We start from the raw sequence: 18,828 nt of genomic DNA, 5'->3' as shown, positions 1-18,828 counted from the left end.
GATGAACACCAACATTCAGACATTCAATGTTTGTGACAATTATTTTTCCAAATTAACTAATGTAGGCAATTGTCAAAATCCTTGACCAAAAAGTAACGTATTAATTTGACTGAAACAGAATTACATTTATATATTAACATAGGGAGAATTGGTATTTTTAAAACATTTTTTACGTTTATTTATTTATATTGAGAGAGAAAGTGCAAGTCAAGGAGAAACAGAGAGAGAGAGAGAGAAGAGAGACAAAATCCCAAGCAGGCCTGCACTGCCAGTGCAGAGCCTGACGTGGGGCTTGAACCCATGAGCTGTGAGATCATGAACTAAGCCGAAGTCAGACACTTAACTGACTCCTCCACCCAAGCATCCCCCATCTTTTTTAAACATTTTCCTTTTTTTAAGTTTATTTATTTATTTTGAGAGAGAAAGTGCAAGTCAGGGAGGGGCAGAGAGAGAGAATCCCAAGTAGGCTCCACAGGGAGAATTGGTATTTTTATTTATTTTTTTATTTTTTTTTATTTTTTTATTTTTTATTTTTTTTTTCAACGTTTTTATTTATTTATGGGACAGACAGAGACAGAGCATGAACGGGGGAGGGGCAGAGAGAGAGGGAGACACAGAATCGGAAACAGGCTCCAGGCTCTGAGCCATCAGCCCAGAGCCCGACGCGGGGCTCGAACTCATGGACCGTGAGATCGTGACCTGGCTGAAGTCGGACGCTTAACCGACTGCGCCACCCAGGCGCCCCTAGAATTGGTATTTTTAAAAGTACTGGTCTTCCCATCTGGAAATACAGTACTTTTCTTAATCTGTTCATTTCTTCTTTCAGCCTAGTGGTAGCCAGCCTCCAACATGGTCTCTGGTGATACATATCTCCTGTTGTTAGTGCCCTAGGGCAGTCCTCTTCTACATTTTATCTGGGTTGTTCTGAGCGATTCCAGAATTCCAGATTTGAGTAGAAGTCACAATATAGAATTCCAAAAACTTTGTTCCTACTGTCTCTTGGATTACTCATTCTGGAGGGAGCCAGTCAGCATGTTGTGATGATACTCCAGTAGCTCTTAGAAGAGAGGTCTGGTTAATGAGGAACTGTGGCCTCCTGTTGACAGTCAATACCAACCTGCCAGCCATGTAAGTGAGCCATCTTGGAATCCAATCCTTTAACCCCAGTCAAGCCTTTAGAAAACTATGACCCTAGCCAACATCTTAACTGCAACCTCTCAAGAAATCCCAAGCCAGAAACATCCAACTGAGCTTCTCCCAAACCCTTGACCCTCAGAAACTGTGTTAGATAATTAACGATTGTTACAGAATTAGTTGTTAAAATTTGGTGTAATTTTTTATAGCAGTTATAGACAGCTAGAATGGTCCTTTAGTTTTATGGTTTCTTCATAATGTCTCCTATCTATTTTAGTAAATTCATCCCTTGGCATTTGACTGTTGTTGTTTACAATATCCTGAAGAGATAAAATGTATCTGTCATGTCATTTACAAAAATCACTCTAATATACATTTCAGATACTATATTTGTTGTAATGCTAATATAGATTTCAGATACTCTATTTATTGAGGACAGAGGAGCTGGGTCTCCTCGATGTCATGAGGATAAACAGTGAAGACATAGAACACTCTATTATAGATTCTTAGTAGTGTCCACCATTTTAATAAAGGTAGATAATGGAATAAATAAGCTCAAATCAAAAGGAATGAACAAAGTATATTCACTGCAACATCTTTCTCAATCCCCAGTTCACTTTTTTCCTGCCACTATGCCACATTCCATATAAAGCAGCTGGGGCATTTGCTGAAAGAGTTGAGAACTGCAAACCTAGAAAGAGAGGGTTTCCCATGGGGTCTTATCCAGGGTTTTGTTTTAACTTCCTCACAATAGGTTCTTTAAAGTTTTATTTATTTAAGTAATCTCTACACCCCACATGGGCCTCAACTGAACTCATGACCCAGAGATCAAGAGTCACATGCTCTTCCAACTGAGCCAGCCAGGTGCCCCAACTTCAAGACAGTTTTCTAATGTCTAAAAAATACATAACACCCATTCATTAGTATCAAAAGGTCCTGCCACAAGACCAGGCATTCCTGGCATCTTGGTGACAAGGGTAGAATACAGAACTGACTATATGGGCTTTTCCCAATATCCTAAGCAATCCTAAGATCCTTGCTCAGACAAGTCTGTCACAGAAGAAAATTCTAGACGCACTCTGTATCTGTCAGAGTGTCCAGTCAGGAGACAGAAACTACATGAGCAATTTGCCAAGAAAAAAAAAATAAATAAAGAACTATTATCCAGTGAAAAGAGACTAACTATTAAAGGGGGTAAAGAGAACTCTAAACAATAGCAAATATAGGGAACTACAACCTCTAGGGCTGAGAGAAAATACTCAAGATAGAAACAAACTGGGAAAGAGCCTCCCTCCCCAGGGCTGAGATTCAGATCTCATTGAATAGGGTAAGGCTGTGGCCCATTGGTTTAGGAAGACTGAGGTGTCAATGGTGGAGGTTAGCAAGGAGGGAAGGGCTGCTGGGGTACTCCCTGGGAAGCCACCCACTGCGGTGGTGGTGGTGGTAGTGACATTCGTTGGGAAGCTGCCACCATTATGGGAGTAATGCCCTGCTATAGGAGTAAGAAAAACACTAGAATCAAGAAAAACTGGGTCCTCTTGCAGTGGTCCTCCAGCGCCCTCTACTGGCAAGGGCTAGCTAGCATTATTCCAGCGGGCAACGGAGAAAGTTTCTACTCCTCAATTCTAGAAATATGAAGGACAAAGAAAAGTGGATTTGGTACATACATACAATGGAACATTATTCAGCCATAAAAAGAATGAAATCTTGCCATTTGCAAAAACGTGAAGCTAGAGAGTATTATGCTAATTGAAATAAGTTAGAGAAAGACAAATACCGTATGATTTCATTCATATGTGGAATTTAACAAAACAAATGAGCAAAGAGAAAAAAAGAGAGGCAAACCAAGAAACAGACTCTTAACTGTAGAGAACTGATGGTTACCAGAAAAGGGGGGTGGGGGAGGAATGGGTGAGTGAAATAAGTGACAGGGATTAAGAAGTGTACTTACTTGCTGTGATGAGTACTAGGTCATGTATGGAAGTGTTCAATCATTGTATTGTACACCTGAAACTAATATTACACTGTATGTTAATTAAGTTTGACTTAAAAACTTTTTAAAAAGTGGATCTGGAACTGTGAGGCCATAAGTTGATGACTGGTATACACTCTAAAGCACAATAAAATACAGAATGTTAAGGATCATTAAAATTTTTTTTAGAAAAGAAGAGAAATCATAGTGTAGCTGGCCTCAGATTTCACCTTAAAACCGGAAATTCAATACAGCTCATCCAAACTCTCCATCATAATCCTCCTCCAAGAGCCTTCTCTACACTAGTATTTTCCTTTTATGGACAAGGTATCTAGTAAGTCAAAGAATGTTCACAGTATATTTCCTTTTCCAGCCATCAGTCACGTTCTCTGACTGAGAGAGAGGCAATGAAGTTCAGGATTCCTGCGAGACCACAATTCTCTGAAAATAAAGACTCTCCTGAAATACCAAATTATTTTTATCACAATTTCTATTTTCCTTTCATCTCATTTCATTATGTGAAATTAAATACATCAGCATGGATGCAATAAAAAGAGAAATAATAATGAATTTCTGACCCATGGGGAGCGACCATGAGCCCATCACCTTCATTCTGCAGTTATTATCATGCAGGGGGGAAGAAAAAAACACAGCAATCTCTACTCTTGCTTGGAAAAAGCACTCAAGATATATATTGCACCTGGAGGATATAAGTCTATGATCAGACCTGCTTTGGGCAACAAATTCTTGCTTCTTTCTTACTTCTGTTGGCGTCTTCAGCATAATAAGCAATTTAATCAGCTCAGCTTCATGAGAATGCTTCAGATATTTGCATTTTAGCACTACTTGTCTTCCTTTCTCCTTATTAAAATTGGCATCTACCATGTTATGACACAAACTGCAGAGCCAAGCACCCTGGACCAATGACAGCACAAATACAGCTGTTTGCTCTACATCCTAAGCTTTGGTCTCTGCCACTTGTCCTTGAGACCTGCATTTTTCCAGATATAGAAAATCGATGCTGCCTCTGCCCTACCCAAAACAAATCTGCAGAGAGATGTATTTTATTATTGTTAATGAAACTGCTTAAATAAGAGTTCTTCAGCCAAAAAAATATCTCTCTTGCATGTTAAAGCACTGACAAGGCAGGGAAAAGGTGAGAACATTACAAATAATTGCAGCAGTGATGTGACACTTGCAGAATTTATGTTACTATGTTTGTACACTGTATTCTACAGACAGTGAGAAAGTGTGCATATCAATAAATTAGATACTAGGTTGGAAGCACCACTAAAAAAACATCAGGTTGCAGTATATTTGCAAAATGAAATCAAACAATCAAAGGGGCTTAGTTTTCAAGCAGCCATCTCCCTTAGCAACTAGCTTCTAGATATATCAATTCAGAATTACTATTAAAATGCTAACTTATTGATTTTTTAAATCTCATATGTAAAGTGTGGGAGAGACCTCCTTGTGTACATAAAATCCATTTTCCCACACAGTCCACCTTGCGTCAAGGGTGGCCATTGAATAATTCTCATTAAAGGAATGGGGGGGGGTGATTTACATCATTTTCTTCACAAAGCTTTTTGGAAATGGGTGTGGCTCTTTACCACTCTATTTCTCCTTCCATCAGCCGAATGCAAAAGAGACAATGGTCATAGGACCTGAAGAACCAGAGAACTGGAAGGAGCCTGGGTCCCTGAGTCACAAGAAGGTCAGACTCTCACTGACCAAACCTATTATATTTTCTTCATGAGTCAGACAAACTTTTATTGGGTTTGAGCCATTATAGATTTTGAGGTCTCTGAGTATTATATATTTATTTATATATTACCAAAAGAGAAGAATCATTTTTAGGTCAATTAAAACGTCTGGGAATCTGATCTCTTCTCAAATGATATTTTATCCTAGTCATCTATTCTTTCTAGCCCTAATTTTATCCACCAAGAGTGTAAATTTATTAGACATGCCCACAGAAACATCTTCAAAAACACTTAAAGTGCAATTTTTAAAGTATGGCCAAAAAGTTGTTTTATCAATCAATATTGCATGTTTTGAGGCAGTCTGGGGATGCATCAGATGACAGAGAATTTTTATTACATTTGGGCTTTTGGCATGTACCAGCACTTTCCCACTGACATTTATTCAAAGTGACCAGTGACCTACAAAGCCACCAAAATATCCGTCAAAGCAACTGAATCATGTTCCAAATCACAAACACTTTATGGCAACATGAATGATGCTTTTCAAAACTCAGTATTTTCCATATTGTGTTTCATGCTCAATACATATTTATTGAATTTAATTGGTCAGATAGGAAAAGGCATCCATTTCTCTTAACTTAGATTCGATTGACTAAAATCATCATTCCAAATATGCTTGGTAGTTTTGATAATGGATTTCACATTCTTTTCTATACCTAATGCCACTTAACTTGGTTTTCAAGGTATAGGTATAAGTAATTACCTTATAGCTTTCCTAGTGTCAAATCCAATGACTTTTCTCTAACCTCATTTCCTCTTTTTTATTTGCTTTAATTTTGTTTTTGAACCTGCAGAACACCTCTTTCCAAAATTGTATTTCCTCCTGGTTGTAGCAATTCTATGTAATAGTAGCACACCTCCCACTACATCTACTTATTTTTCTCTTTTGGTCACTGTTCCTCTTTCTTTTCTTACAGGCTTTTCTGTGAAGCTATTTTTCTCTCTCCCACTCTTTAATCCATGGGCTGATGATGCCCAAATTTTTGTATCTAGTTATGCCAATTTTCCTGAGATCTCAAATGCCTGTTGTCAATCACTTAAAGAACGCACATTTTCCTCACCTTCTCTTCCATTTCTACATGCCAACATCTTTTTTCCTCAATATGGATATCTATTCCCTTACATACCTGTTCGTATTAGTCTGTGACATCAAATTCTGCCAGTTTTGAAGCCTTTGAATAATCACTGAATTAGCTGCCTTCATTTTCCATTTAATTTTTTGCCAAGTCTTTTCAGTGTTCCCTGCAAAGTGCCTATTGAATTCTCCTTTTATTGCTGTGAGCAGCATCTTTACAGATGCTCAATCCTCAAGTGTGGGCTTGATAATCTTATCTGAAGTGACTATAACTCCATAGGTCCTCCAGCCCCAACTCAAAACAGAGGTTACCAGTGGTTCTCAAATCTGGCTACATGTTGAAATCCCTGGGGAGCTCTTAAGAACAGACCAATGTCAGGGCTGAGCACTAGCATTTTTATTTCTCCCAGATGATTATAATATACAGACAAAAGTAAGAACCACTGAAGTATTCCATTTCTAGGCTATGTTAATTCTAGGGGGTTTTAAATTTTCTGTGGATGTAGTATATCAGATTCATTCTTTCATTATATTTGCTAAGTAACTATTGTTGATGTATTAAAAAAAACTATTGATTTCCACATACTGATTTATAGGTACAAATCCTTTTGAATTTTTTTCATCTCTAAGAGACTTTAAGTGATAATTGTGGGCTTTCCAAAGAAATAAATCATATTTATTAGTTCCCTATTGCTCCTATAACAAGCTACAATAAACTTAGTGGCTTATAGTGGCACAAATTTTATTATTCTGGAGATCAGAAGTCTAGCATGGGTCAGCAGGGCTATATTCCTTCCTGAGGCTCTAGAGAAGACCTTGTTTCCATGACTTTTCGTGCTTCTAGAGGTCACCTATATTCCTTTGCCCATGGCCCTTCCTCCATCTTCAAATCCAGCAGCTTAGCCTCTTCCTTCTTCTCTGACCTCTGCTTCCATCCTTCCATCTTTTCTCCACTCTAATGTTTCCTTCTCATAAGTACCCTTGTGATTACTTGGGCCTACCTGGGTAACTCAGGATAATCTCTGTATCTCATGATCCTTAACTTAATCCCACCTGCAAAGTCCCTTTGGCCATTTAAGGTAATATATTCACAGGTTCCTGGGGTAGGATGTGGATTTCTTGGAGAGAGGGATGTCATTATTCTTCCTACCATATCATCTTAAGACATATTGCCTACTCTGATTATATTTTTATACCCCTCCTTTCTCTTGGCTTTGTCAGTCCTTCCCCCCTTACTGTTGATAGTAATGACAGAGATAGAGATAGATAGAGATAGAGATAGAGATAGAGATAGAGATAGAGATAGAGATAGAGATAGAGATAGAGATAGAGATAGAGATAGATAGAGACAGAGATAGAGGAAGGAACGGAACGGAACGGAACGGAACGGAACGGAACGGAAAGGAAAGGAAAGGAAAGGAGAAAGATTGATTTATGTATAGGTATATATTCAGCTCTTCCCTCTTTTTACAGTTTATAGTAATGATATAGATTCCCATATTGTTTGTAGGTTATTGTTTATCCATGAACATAGCCATTTTTATCTGGTCCTACTATTTGCTAAAAATATTGTTAGGTTGAGTGGGGAACTTAGAATAGTGTCCTCTCTCTTGGGGGGACACCTTCCTCATTTCCAGAGTTCCCACTTTTGGAGTTAAGATTATTCAAAGATCCCAGGCCCTCTGCGTAGTTTAGTATAATCGATCTTTGCCCAGCTGAATCAGAAGAGGAGTTCAAAAGCAGAATGCTGCTTCACCCCAGTCATGTGACTGGGCACCTCAATCTTCTTCCCAGTCCAATGGGCCACAGTCTTACCCTTTCCAATGATACCTGAATCTCAACCTTAGGGAGCGAGGCTGTCTCAGGAAAAGGAAAGATGGCATGCATTACTAATAGTATGAAACTGGGCTTCTAAGGATGGGTTTCTTATTTCTCTCGAGGCAGGCTCACACTCTGATCATCCTCAGTTTTACTAAAGGACTCTTTGTTTAGGACTTTTAGGACAAGTTCACTAATATTTAGAAATTTCTTACCCCTGTTTAGATTTTTAAAAATAGAAGTCTGTGAAGGAGTCAAATGATTAATATCTAGATGCTCATACTCCTTCTCAAGCACAAGTTCTCATTTTCTGTACTCTGTGTAAAGTCTGTTTCTTGCTAGATCACTTTCTAGACTTGTACGATGAGCAACTGAGAGAATAGACCAGACAGACTGAAAAGGGGGTAGGAGATGGGGGGAAAAAATGGGAGGAGAGAAATCAGCAGAGGTGATCTTACAAAGTGCCACATAGGATGTGTTATTCATCCATTTATTTGCTTGTCAAATAATCTATTGAGCATCTTCAATATGTTAGGCACTCTTCCAGGTCACGAGGACATAGCAGTAAACAAACCCATCAGGTTTCCTTTCTCTAGCTTACATCCCAGTTGGTGACGAGATAGTCAATAAATAAGCAAACATATAAACAAGATTAACCTCAGTGTGGTAAATTCTAACAAGGAAATAAGCAAGATACTAATATGGAAATGATGAGGCATGGGGCAGGTGAGGCAGTCAATGAGGTCCTCTTGGAAAAAAGCAACATTTCAACTGCTGCCTAAAGGATTAAATAGAGCTCCCCTTTGAAAATCCAGGGAAGGGGTATTCTGTCCAGGGGACATGAACCCTAAGACCAGATATAATTTGCCTCATCTGAGGCAAATGGAATGCCTCAGCACAGAAGGATGGGGGGAATATGTAGGAGAATCTAGTAATCCACAGGGTGAGGTTGGAGACAAAGGCAGGAGTCAGATGGTATACAAGCTCAAACTCATGTGGTCCAATCTTGGAGTAGTAGCTCAGTCTAGGAGCCAGAAACAATTAAGAATTAATTCAGTACTGAATGGGTTTTTTTTTTTTTCCCTCGGAAAAGTCTAGTTCATCCATTTGTAATCTGAATCTCTCTAACCCCCTCTATTATCTTATTAGTCTTCAGTCCTACTGTTAACCTTCTCTTTCCAGCATCATGTATCCTGCTCTCTCATGGGATCAATCTAGTTAACATATAAACATATGTTCCAGTGAACTATAAACAAAGAAAAGCCAAGGACTAGGTGGCTTTCCAGTGAATTCTACCAAATACATTAAAAAAGATTTATTGCACTCCTCAAACTCTCCCCAAAAATTAAAGAGGCCAGCATTACTCTAATACTTTAGCCAGATAAGGGCACTAGAAGAGAGGAAAGCTAAAGGCCAATATCACTGATGAATAGAGACACAGAAATTTTCAACAAAATACTAGCAATCCAAATTTAATAGCACATTAAAAGAATCATACACCATGATCAAATGGGATTTATCCCTCCTAGATGAAAGGATGGTTCAATATATGTGAATCCACAAATGTGATATACCACATTCACAGAATAAAAGACAAAAATCGTATGATCACCTCAATAGATTCAGAGAAGCATTTACCAAATTTCAACACACCTTCATGATATAAACTTTCAAGAATTTGGACACAGAAGGAACAAACCTCTACAGAATAAATGTCACATATGACAAGCCCACAGCTAACATCATACTCAACAGTGAAAGGTTGAAAGTTTTCCCTCTAAGATCAGAAGACAAGATTGTCCACTCTCACTACTCCTATTAAATAGAGTACTAGAAGTCCTAGCCAGAGCAATCAGGAAAGAAAAAGAAATAAAAAGCATTCAAATTAGAAACAAAGATGTAAAACTGTCTGACGACATGATCATTTATATAGAAAATCGCAGTCGCCAACAAAAAACTGTTTAGACGTAATAAACTAATTCAGTACAGTTTGAGGACATAAAGTCAACATATAAAAATCAGGTCATCTTCTACACATTAAAAATGAACTGTTTGAAAAGGAAATATGTAAAAACAATCACAATCCCACTTATAAGAATATCAAAAGCAATAAAATTCTCAAATAAATTTAACCAAAGAAAGTCAAAGATCTACACACCAACAACTGTAGGGCATTAATGAAAGAAACTGAAGAAAACACAAATCAATGGAAAGATAGCTTTTGTTTATGGATCAGAAGATTAATATTGTTAAAATGTCTGTACTACTAAAGCCATCTATATTCAATTCAATCCCCATCAAAATTCCAATGGCATTTTTCAGATTTAGATTATAAAATTCATATGGAATAAAAAAAACATACAACCAAAGCAATCTCAAGAAAGAACAAAGCTGGAGGCATCACACTTCCTGATTCAAACTACATTACAAAACTTTAATAATCAAAATAGGATGGTACTAGCATAAAAACAGACATGTAAACCAATAGAACAGCATCAAGAGCCCAGAAATAAACCACACACATACAGTCAATTAACATTTGACAGGGGAACCAGGAATATTCAGTGGGGAAAGGATAGTCTCTTCAATAAATGGTGATGAAAAAACTGGATACTCCCATGCAAAAGATGGAAATTGGACCTCTATCTTATACCACTCATAAAAATCAACTGAAAATAGATTAAGGACTTAAATATAATACCTGAATCCATTGATATTCTTGGGAAAAACAGAACAGAAAAAGCTACATGACATTGGTCTTGGCAATGATTTTTTGGGTATGACATCAAAAATACAAGCAACAAAAGCAAAAATCAACAAGTGGGACTACATCAAACTAAAACACTTCTGCAAAGCAAAAGAATCAACAAAATGAAAAGGCAACCTATGAAATGGGAAAACATATTTGCAAACTATCTACCTGATAAGGGATTAATATCCAAAATATATGAGAGACTCACATAACTCAATAGCAAGAGAAAAAAATCCAATTAAAAAACGGGCAGACTTGAATAGATATTTCTCCAAAGATGACATACAAATGACCAGCAGGTACATGAAAATACGTTCAACACAAAGTCATCAGGTAAATGCAAATCAAAAAACCAATAAACTATCACCAAACCTGTTAGAATGGCTGTAATCAAAAAAATAAGAGATAGAAAATGCTAGCAAGGCTGTGGAAAAAAGGAAACCCTGGTGCACCGTTGGGCAGTAGGGAATGTAAATTGGTATAGCCACACAGAAAAAACAGTAGGGATTTTTTTTTCTTTTTTCTTTTTAATATATGAAATTTATTGTCAAATTGGTTTCCATACAACACCCAGTGCTCATCCCAAAAGATGCCCTCTTCAATGCCCATCACCTACCCTCCCCTCCCTCCCACCCCCCATCAACCCTCAGCTTGTTCTCAGTTTTTAAGAGTCTCTTATGCTTTGGTTCTCTCCCACTCTAACCTCTTTTTTTTTTTTCCTTTCCCTCCCCCATGGGTTTCTGTTAAGTTTCTCAGGATCCACATACGAGTGAAAACATATGGTATCTGTCTTTCTCTGTATGGCTTATTTCACTTAACATCACACTCTCCAGTTCTATCCACGTTGCTACAAGGGGATTTTTTTTTTTTTTCATTAAAAATAGAACTACCAAATGATCCAGCAATTTCACTTCTGGATACATTTCCAAGGAAAATGAAATCATTATCTTAAAGAGGTATCTGCACCCCAGGTTCCCTGCAGCATTGTTTACATTAACCAAAACATGGAAACAAAACTAAGTACCTGTTGATAGATGAATGGACAAAGATGTAAGACATAAATACAGATATATCATGGAACAGTATTCAGCCATGAAAAAAGAAAATCCTGCTATTAGAAACGACATGGATAGACTTTGAGGGCATAATGCTAAGTGGAAATAAGACTGAAAAAAGGCAAATACTGTATGATCTCATTTATATGTGGAATCTAGAAAACCTGAACTCACAGAAGCAGAGAGTAGAATGGTGATTTCCAGATGATAAGAAATGGGGAAAAGGGAGCAATGTTGGTCAAATGGTATAAATTTTTCATTATAAGACGAGTAACTTCTGGGTGCAGCACGGCTACTACAATTAATGACACTTTATTATATACTTGTGAGTTGCCATGAGCATAAAGCTTTAGTGTTGCCACCATAACAACAACAAAATGGTAATTACGTGTGGTGAAGGATAAGCTAACTAACCTTACTGTAGTAAACATTTCACAATATATACAGATATATCATTGCCTACAGTTTAAATTTGTACAGTGTTCTATGTCAATTATACCTCAGTAAAGCTGAGGTGAGGAGAAGAACTAAAAAAACATTTCTAGGGAAAGACAGTCAAGAAATGAAGTGCAGTTAGAGAGGATTGTGGGATCAAGGGCATGTTATGATGTTGGCACTAACTTGTTCATATGCTCACTGACTTGATCCCATTAGAGAGGGGGATGCATAAAGCAGGAAAGAGGGGCTGGATTAACTATAGGACTGAATTCTTCTAAGAAGATAGAGAGGATTGGAGAAATTCAGATTACAAATGGAGAAGCTAGGCTTTCCAGAGAAAGTGTAGCACTGACTTCTTAATTGTTTCTGACTGCTAGATTGAGATACTATTCCAAGGCTGGACCAAATCACTTTGAGTTTACATTTGAATCACATACTGGTTTTTAGTTGCTACATCCATTATTGGCAAATGCCCTTCAGGGTTAGTGAATTTGTAGCTATTTCTTAATTTTATTGTGGAGAGAGATTACAGTTTTATTCTTTTACTGTTTCAGGCTGAAGATAGGAGAAAAGAAAAAAACGCCACCCGTTCTCAATAATATTTGCACAGAAATTCTTTACAATTTTAAAGTAAGACCAATGGCACTATTATTTAGTTTTATGGTTTTCTCCAGAAACTCAGTTTTAAGCATCTATATCATACTGGCATCATGGATTATGAATTTTAAAACTAAAAATTCTCTCTCTCCCTCTCTTCATCTCCTTCTCCCTGCCCTGCCTTCCCCACCCCAACACCACCACCACCACCCCCCCCGCCCCCTGACACCTCTCTGTCTCCCTTCCTCAAAGACAACACAGTTTAAATACTATTGGCTTGAAAACAAGAGAGCATTTTCCTCCTCTCAGTGTTTTCTCTAAGGGTATCCTAGGAAGATGCTTAATTAGAAAATACAGCGATTTAAATGTTTAATTCTTTTAACTAGGTCCAAAACAACATGACTATATTGCTGTAATTTATTTTTTACCAACATTTTCAAGCTAATTTTCTAATTAGTAGGACTGAGTTGAGATATTATCGACTAATTAATGAAATTAACTTATTATTTTCATAATAATATCATATAATCATCAATCACACTTGAATATGGGTTAAGAATTTTATGCTGGTTTATTAACAGGCAGTGTAGGATGTTTTGTATCATATAAAAGCCCAAAGAACAAAGATGGCTTCTGTGCATGTGTATTAAAAAGCCTGACTTTTTAATCCAGACAAATGGACTCCATCTTCTTCTCAGAACTGTTCCTTAAAATTCAAGGGATAATTCATACCTCTCTCATATCATTTATCCAAATTCAACCTCAGAATATAGGAGAAATAACAAAGTGTAAAATTAATAAACCCAGGTTTATATCCTAGCTCTGCTTCCTAAGAGCTTGGAACCATGGATAAATCAATTCTCAATTATCCCTAAGAATACCTGCCCCACCAAATTATTGTAAGAACTAAATGTGAAAATGTTTGTAAAAGCATTTTAAACCATCAACTCATATAAAAATATATTGTCTGTTATATTTATCATGTATTTATCATCATCATCATTTGGACACATCCCAGAACTTGAGCCCTCATTTAAAATCATTAAAAATAATGCCTTATATAATGATTATTTATGTATATATTTATACAACTCCAGGTAGCAAGCAGCTTGATATTAAGTTAAAACCAGGTCTTATTTTTATTCTCTCCCATACACACATTCCCATAAATGTATGTTGAAATGTTTATTAAGTGTTTTATAAGCTTGTTCCCACATTTTTAAAATGTTTCCTATCCACACAGCCCTCAATTTTAAAGTAACTCACACTTACAGAGCTCTTACTTCCAGCTAGAAACTGTCCTGAGCATTTTAGATGCAAAACCTCACTTAATCATCCTAACAGCTCTACAAGGTATGGTACTGTGGTAATCTCTTCCTTTAAAATGAGACTTTGCTATGGTAGACAATTTCAAATTCTGAAAACATTGTGCTTACCTTAAGACACTAGAAAGACAAATGGATCAGCTGGTGGTCCCAGTCTTGGGGAATGTGTCAGAAGAGATCTGTATCACATCTTTGACATCAATTACAGTTAACACAGGAAACTTCAACTTCCTTGCCTAGCAGATTTTGTGACATTTTCACTAACCTCTTAACTAAGAATAAGCTGAGCCATTGGTTTGTCAATTTAGATAATTTTAAAGACAAGAGGATAATTTGTGTCAACTTCGCTCCAAAAGCAGCATAATAGGGATACAGGTTTCCACCAACACAAGCTTTGGAAAACATGTCTCATAGGGGCATAGTTTGTACCTCTCACAGGGCCTAAGACAGTGTAAACAACATGGGCTCTCAATGCCTAATGAATGTAAATGAATCAAGATTGCCAAGTTAGATGTAATAACAGCAGAAAAGTCAAAGCAAAAAATGACAAGCAGGTTATTGGAGAAATAAAGAAGATAGAAGGCAAATTGCCTTTCATTTCAGAAGTAACAAGTGTGGTAAATTGACATGGGGTACACTCTGGGAATGTGCTTAATGACAGATAATTTGAGTTATTTCAAAACGTGCCAAGACAAGAGAAAGATGAGACAGCACTCAGAATAAATTTGAACAAAAAAATGTGAAAAAGTCTCTATTTGATCAAACCACGAGCTTTGTTAAATGGGAAAACTGGGTGAAAATACCTCTCAGTTTTAAAATATTCCTCAAATGTAAAACATTAATAGTTTACAGCATTTGGCCTCTCACCTTTGCTAAATCATTCCTTCTGTGAGAAGGTGGGACTACCATAAGTGGGGGGAGAAAAACATGGGATTTCAAGTCAGACCAAGTTCACATGGGATCACTCCTACTCTGACCTTGAATAATTTACTAATCCTCTCTCATGGTGCTTCTCAAATTGTAGGGGAGTTATAAGAACCATGTAGGATGCTTGTTAACATATGGATTCCCAGGTGCAACTCACGGAGATTAGTGATTAATAAGTATACGGTAAGGTCCTGGAACCTGATTTTTAGTAGGCACCCTAAGATATTCTAATAATGATGGTGGCCGGTGATTCTCACTTAAATAGTGCTCTAGGCATCAATAATTTCTTATCTCCATGGAAGAAATGATAATACCCACAGGACCAGGGGTTTTATTGTTTTTTTTTTTTTGGGGGGGGGAGGGGGGTGGACAGATTACCGAGATAACCAATGTGAAATCCTATAGTTCAGTGTTGGCACTTTGGAGGTGCCACATAAATGTTACCAGGAGTACCCCAAAGGTACATAGGTGTCATCTAACAAATCCATCCCCGCTGCTTCTGCTGCCCCCAAGCATTAAAGCTTTCCTGACAGTCCATACCGTTGCTGCCATCAGCAGAAAACGCATCAGAAAATTATCTAAATGAGTGAACCAAATTTCAATGTCTTAAACATATCTGAAGAGGCAATTCATGAAGAAAAGTGTACAGAATTGCACCTAAAACCTGCTGTCCTAAACCCAGTTACATACAAATGCTCAAACTCACCTATACCTCAGTGTCTAGTCAAAATAACAGAAATGGCTTCAGTTATTTTAAGTAGGGAGAATTTAATACTGTTTCTCCAAAGTGCTGGAATGACTGCAGGAAAAATTAAGAGAATAGTTTTTTCAGCTATCAATAATGACAGAAGCCTCTCTTTTCTAATAGGATTGGAGGAGTGAATGGGAAAATTATGTTACTCAAAGCCCGTAATTGCTGTGTCATTGATGTTGGAAGCATCCACTGTTGTTGTTGGAATGACAGTTCTGCTACTTGGTAGAACGCTAAGATACCACCCCTCTACCGATACTGCTGGAAGTCCACAGACACACTCCACCGTTGCCCACCATCACCGATTCTGCCGCAGCCTGAGCCCATAAGAGCTATGCTGCTGAAGCACTGAGGTGTCTGCTCCTGCTGCCATATTGCCCTACCACAGCCACAGCAGGCAGACACGATGCTGCTGACGTTGCTGGACTGTCTGCTGCCACTGCACCTCACGGAACCCTCTACCCAAGCAGGACCTCAGGAGCTCATTCTTCTTCCGAGGAATCACCAACATAGGAGTATCTGCTTCTTTTTTCCTGTATCTTCCTTTTTCCTACTTTCCAATATCCCTTTAGGTTCTTCCCCCACTGGAAGAACCTAACCAGAAGTCAGCTGGCCAGGAATTCTGAGAACTGTGGTTTGTAGGCTTTTAACCTCTCCTGATAAAGAGGAAAGCACAGAAGGGACAGAATGTTGCTGAGATCCAACAAGACATCAGAACAACCTGCCATGTATCTCTTACCGGATAGGAAATAAGTCCATTTGTGAGAACTGTCCAGGTATCAAATGATCACAAGACTCTCTTTTTCATTCTTTCTTTAGCTGACCAGAGGAAGAATAATAGAAAATCTTAGGAATAAGGCCGATACATTTGGGATTTTGCAGTGTGAGTTCATCAGAATTTAGGTTTTAGAGATTTTACCATGACGGTGAATATTTTTTAGTTGGAGTTTTCCAGCATAGCACATGGTGGTTACTTCCTTGAGGACTCACTATCTGCAACCTATCAAATTAGTTCAGCCCAGGAAATATCCTTCTCCCCTGAACTCTTACCATACCTATTTAGCATCTAAAATACACTATTTGGGAAATATTTGCTATGCAAATATATGCCTTCTGGAAAACTGGATCCCATCTTTTATGACTTTTTAAGATCTAATACCCAACAAAGGTCCTTAAACATGGTAGTCATGTGATAAATGTTTGAAAGAATGATATTACAAAACAAATACAACTTAACTAAGGAATTTAAATAAAGAAAAAATTGGAATATTTACTTTTCTGCTACATTTTCCTATTCCCCTCTCCTTTCTGAACTATGTGCAGTATATAAAAGATATAATATTTCACCCCTAAATACCTGAGCATGTATCTCCTATGAACAAGTACATTCTCCTAGATAACCACAAGGTCATTGCAAAGTCAAAAAATTTAATATGGACTCAATAACATTATATAAAAATTCCATACTCAGGGCTCCCAGGTGGCTCAGTCGGTTAAGTGTCCAACTTCGGCTCAAGTCATGATTTCCTGGTTCGTGGGTTTGAGCCCTGCATTGGGCTCTGTGATGACAGCTCAGAGCCTGGAGCCTGCTTTAGATTCTGTGTCTCCCTCTTTCTCTCTGCTCATCCCCTGCTCAAGCTCTCTCTCTCAAAAATTAACATTAAAAAAATTTTAAATCCTGTTCAATTTTTCCCAAATGTCCTTTATATCTGTTTTTCCCTCATCCAATGCAGAATCTCATCAAAGTTCATACATTTCATTGGTTATATATTTCCAGTTCCCCATAAACCAAAAGAATCTCTTTTAATCTAAAACTAGCTTTCATGATATTGACATTTTTAATAGTTTAGGTCACTGGACTATTGGACTGTCCCATATTTTGGATTTGTCTCATTACTTCCTCATGATTAAACACAGATTAAACATTTTTGGCAAAAATACTGCATAGGTAATGTGTAATTTCTTCTGAATCACATATGAAGGCACATATTGTCAATTTGTTCTACTAACGGGCTAAGCTCAACGATTTGATTAAGGTGGTATCTGCCAGATCATTTCATTAGAAAGTATCCTTTCCCTGTCATTTAATAAGCAATCAGTTGGGGGATAATTTGAGACCATGAAATATCCTGTTCCTTAACAATCTCTTATCAAGTAATTTTAGCATCCTTGATGATTCTTGACTGAATTACCACATAGGTAGTACTAAATTGCTTATTATTCTAATACTATCATTTCTTCTGTATATATTAACTGGCATTCTTCTATAAAGGAAAGTATTTCAGGATGCCTGGGTAGCTCAGTCAGTTAAGCGTCTGACTCTTGATTTCAGCTCAGGTGATCTCACTCGGTTTGTGAGTTCGAGCCCTGCGTTGGGCTCTGTGCTGACAGCACTTAGCCTGCTTGGGATTCTCTCTCCCCTTCTTTCTCTGTCTCTCTCCGGCTCAGGTGCGCTCTCACTCACTCTCTCAAAATAAATAAACTTTAAAAGAAAAAAAAAGTATTTCAATTCTCCTCCCTCATTTTTTATCATTGTAGGTTCATAAATTTTTAATCATATCATATTCCATAACCATCATTTTTCATGCTCAAAGCGTCCCAAATTTAGCCAGTGGGAGACTCAAAATTTGAGTTTGCATCCATGTCACATGTTCTCAATACTTTCTGAACACTTCCCTATCTTCAGGCACCAAAATATTCCTAGATTTACCTTATACTTTCTCTGCCTCCATCCTGGAATTATCCATTCTCAAAAGAGACCTGCTCCCTTTGAGTATTTAGGGGCCCAATTTTCTTAATGAAGCCCTTTAATTCAAGCTTTCAAACCCAATTTTGAGAAGGAATTTCTCATTAGCCACTTCATTGTCTTCACATAATTTCAAGATAGTATTGATTTGAAACTCAAACACTGACTGAAATGGTTCAATAATGGTGGATGCTCTCAAATTTTCCCAGTCTGTGCTCTAAAAGGTCAACAATCCAAATACAGGATAGAAAAGCAGAATTCCACTGTTACCTGAGAAGATATTATTAATTGTATCTACCTAAATTATGCCATGTGCATTCCATAAATAACAGTGTTTTATGGGTTCTTCCCCCCCCCCCAATACCTCCAGTATGTCTTCAAATTGTGCTCAGATTCAGTTCGGTATACTATTCTTCAGTATACTATTCTAAAGCAGGGATCAACAAAGTTTTTCTATAAAAAGCCAGTCAAT

General features: G+C 37.5%; 1 long non-coding RNA gene across 1 annotated transcript; it reads left to right on the top strand.

Moving 5' to 3' along the window:
• Positions 1 to 993: 993 nt before the first annotated feature.
• On the top strand, positions 994 to 16,881 carry LOC147574255 (uncharacterized). Its single transcript, XR_015243719.1, has 2 exons — positions 994 to 1,128; positions 15,728 to 16,881. It is a non-coding gene; the product is annotated as an uncharacterized LOC147574255 (long non-coding RNA).
• Positions 16,882 to 18,828: the final 1,947 nt, after the last annotated feature.

Source organism: Puma concolor, chromosome E1, assembly GCF_028749965.1.
Source record: "Puma concolor isolate L17-30 chromosome E1, mPumCon1.1.hap2, whole genome shotgun sequence".
NCBI lineage: Eukaryota > Metazoa > Chordata > Mammalia > Carnivora > Felidae > Puma > Puma concolor.
The sequence above is the reverse complement of the archived record's forward strand: the minus strand, read 5'-3'. Positions and strand labels throughout refer to the sequence as shown.